This window comes from Rhinoderma darwinii, chromosome 3 (assembly GCF_050947455.1).
Source record: "Rhinoderma darwinii isolate aRhiDar2 chromosome 3, aRhiDar2.hap1, whole genome shotgun sequence".
NCBI lineage: Eukaryota > Metazoa > Chordata > Amphibia > Anura > Rhinodermatidae > Rhinoderma > Rhinoderma darwinii.
The window spans coordinates 244,345,395-244,349,465 of NC_134689.1; positions in this window are offsets into that span (position 1 = coordinate 244,345,395).

Genomic DNA, 4,071 nt, shown 5'->3' on the forward strand with positions numbered 1-4,071 from the left:
CCATAGTGTAAAATGCTCCCCTTAGCTGCCCCCACACAGTATAATGCCCCCCATAGTTGACCACAGTCCCCCAGGCTTAGGGGCCCGGTTGTAGTTGCGACCGTTGCGACACCTATAGCTACGCCACTGCCTTTAGTGCGCTATCCATTTATTTTTAACAGTTAGCACACTGACCCATTCATTTTTATGGGGCCATGCACACATCTGCTTTTTTTGAGGATCTGTGTGCTCGATCCACAAAATTCAGGGCCGGTCCTATCTCTGTCAGTTTTTGAAGATGTGTTTCACCCATTTAATTCAATGGTCCATTAAAAAAACAAGCCGCACACAGAAGCCATCCGTATGCAGTCTGTATTTTGCAGATCAGTTTTTTTGCGTCCGTATAAAAGGACAATCTGTTTTTCTCATGCAACTCGTATTAATGAGCTGCGGCTAGCCCTGCCTACCTGCCACTGATTGTGCACAGTATGGTGAGAAAGCGGTGCTCAGATAGAGCAGTATAAACCCAATGAAATATTGCCTTTAAAATCTCATTATGTTTGGATTAATAACATCTTCTAAACATGATTGAAGTAGTGTGTTGGGTTAGGTATTCTTTCATTATCAATTTATTATTATTATTATTATTATAAACATGAGATCTGCACAAATCTTAACCGCTTCCTGACCGCCCACTGTAAATTCACGTCGGCGCTTGCTGGGCTCTGTGCAGCGCCGAAGTGAATTCATGGTGGGTGTTAAAAGCGCGATCCGGGTGTCTCAGAGTAGCGCTGGCACCTGGATCGCGCTGTTATCCCCTGCCTCTAGTCCCGGAGACATGACCGGGACCTAATTGGTTCAGGTCCCGGTCATGTGATTGCAGGGAAAGTTTTTTGTAGCAACGAACTGGATAGTTTGTTACTACAACAAACTGGAAAGTTTGTTGCTACAACAAACTTTCCCAGGGACCGATTGCAGGTGTTGCAATCGGTTATAAGGAAAAACCGGAGGCCATACAACGGCCCCCGAGTCTGCCATGCACAGCAGCCTATGAGAACCAGCCGAAGGCTGGTCCTCATAAGCTTCCTGTCAGTGTGACTCTCAGCGTCACACTGACAGTTTATAATACGTTACACTACCTAGGTAGTGTAATGTATTATAGCAGCCATCAGTGCTGCAGGTCTTCAAGTAAAACAAGTAAAAAGTAAAAAAAAAAAAAAGTAATAAAAATGTTTTATAAAAAGTGTAAAAATAAGTTAGAAGTTACAAAAACAAAAAATGCTTTTTTTCCCTATAATAAGTCTTTTATTATAGGAAAAAAATGTAAATGTTAAAAAAAGTACACATATTTGGTATGACCGCGTTCACAACGACCCAAACTATAAAACTGTAATATTATTTTTCCGGCACGGTGAACAGCGCAAAAAAAATAATTAAAAAACAATGTCAGAATCACTATTGTTTTGGTCATCAAACCTACAAAAAATATAGAATAAAAAGTGATCAAAAAGTTGCATGTACCCTAAAATAGTACCAATAAAAACTACAACCCATCCCGCAAAAAACAAGCCCTTATACAGCTTTTTTGACTGAAAAATAAAAGTTATGGCTCTCAGAATATGGTGACACAGAAAAGAAATAATTTTATCAAAGTGATTTTATTGCGCAAACGCCACAAAACATAAAAAAACTATATACATCTGGTGTCGCCGTAATCGTATCGACCCGCAGAATAAAGTAAAATGTCATTTATAGCGCACGGTGAAAAGTGTAAAAAAAAGACAAAAAACATTGTCAGAATTTTGTCACTTTGCTTGCCAAAAAAAAATCTAATAAAAAGTGATAAAAAAAATCACATGTACCCTAAAATGGTACCAATGAAAACTACAGATTGTCCCGCAACAAATAAGCCCTCGCACGGCTCCGGTGAAGAAAAAAGAAAAAAAGTTCTGGTTCTCAGAATATAGCGACAAAAATTGTGCAGTGTCCAAAAGCAGATAAGATCGGGCGCCTTTTATCAGTGCGACATTGGCCACATATCTGCGGATTATTATTTATTTACCGAATTATTATACCCTCTTATGTCCTGATGTACTCTGCCCAATTTACACATACCCCCACATCATAAACTGAAATACCAGCAAAACCCCAAACAGAACTGTTACCAAGCAAAATCTGCGCTCCAAAAGCCAAATGGCGTTCCCTCCCTTCTGAGCCCCACAGCGTGCCCAAACACCAGCTTACGTCCACATATATGATATTTTATATCCGGGAGAACCCGCTCAACATTGTACGAGGTATTTGTCTTCAGTGGCACAAACTGGGCACAACATATTGTGCATTAAAATGGCATATCAGTGGAAAATTTTAATTTTCACTTTGCACCATCCGCTGCGCATTAACGCTTTCACGCACCACGACTTAATAGCATGTCGTGGTGCGGGGGGTTATATATGGAGCAGGCTCATGCGCTGCGCCCGCTCCATATTCTGCATGTGTCTGCTGTGTATTACAGCTGACACCCGGGACTAATGGACAGGAACAGCGATCGCGCTGTTACAGGAGCCTGTAAAAATGATATTATACTGCAATACATTAGTACTGCAGTGTATTGTACCAGCGACCTAATGATCGCTCGTTCCAGTCCCCTAAAGGGACTTTTGGGAGGTTTCCACTGTTTTGGTACCTCAGGGGCTTTGCAAATGCGACATGACACACGAAAACCATTCCAGCTAAATTTGAGCTCCAAAAGCTTAATATTGTTGCTTCCCTTCTGAGTCTTGCCGTGGGTCCAAACAGCAGTTAATTTCCACGTATGGCGTATTGCTGTAATCAGGACAAATTGCTTTACAAATTTTAGGGTGATTTTTCTCCTTTATTCATTGTAAAAATTAAACATTTCTATGTTTTTTCAGAAAAAAAGTAGATTTTCACTTTCACAGGCAAACTCCAATAAATATAGCAGAAGACCTGTGGGGTCAAGATGCTAACTATACCCCTAGATAAATTCCTTGAGGGGTGCAGTTTCCAAAACCGTGTCACTTTTGGGGGATTTCCACTGTTTTGGCCCCACAAGACCTCTTCAAACCCGACATGGTGCCTAAAATATATTCTAAAAAAGGAGGCCACAATATCCACTAGGTGCTCCTTTGCTTCTGAGGCTTCAGTCCATCACACTAGGGCCACATGTGGGATATTTCTAAAAACTGCAGAATCTGGGCAATAAATATTGAGTTGCATTTCTCTGGTAAAACCTTCTGTGTTACAGAAAAAAATGTAGTACAAATTAATTGCAGCAAAAAAAAAAAAATTTGCTAATTTCCCCTCTACATTGCTTTAATTCCTGTGAAATGCCTAAAGGGTTAAGAAACTTTCTGAATGCTGTTTTGAATACTTTGAGGGGTGCAGTTTTTAATATGGGGTGATTTATGGGGTCTATCTAGTACATAAGGCCCTCAAAGCCACTTTAGAACTGAACTGGTCCCTGTAAAAATCGCCTTTTGAAATTTTCTTGAAAATGTGAGAAATTGCTGCTAAAGTACTAAGCCTTGCAACGTCCTAGAAAAATAAAATAATGTTGAAAAAACGATGCAAATATAAAGTAGACATATGGAATATGTGAAATAGTAACTATTTTGTGTGGTATTACTATGTTTTACAAGCAGATACATTTAAAATTTGAAAAATCATAATTTTTGCACATTTTCTCAATATTTTGGTGTTTTTCACAAATTTTTCCACTAATATAAAGTACAATATGTCACGAGAAAACAATCTCAGAATCGCTTGGATAGGCAAAAGCATTCCAGAGTTATTACCACATAAACTGACACATGTCAGATTTTAAAAAATGGGGCTGGTCCTGAAGGCCAAAATGAGCTCGGTCTTGAAAAGGTTAAGGAAAATATTCAATCATTTATCTGTAAACTGAAGTATAACTGGGGTATGCATCAAAGACACTCATCCAAAACACATAAGCAGATTTGAAAAGTCTGGCCAGGGTATGAAAAAAGGGTCTGCAGATTTTCAAGAACAGCTAGTTCATGGGCTTTGTTCTGGTATTGAAGCTCTGCCCGATTCACTTGGTGCTGT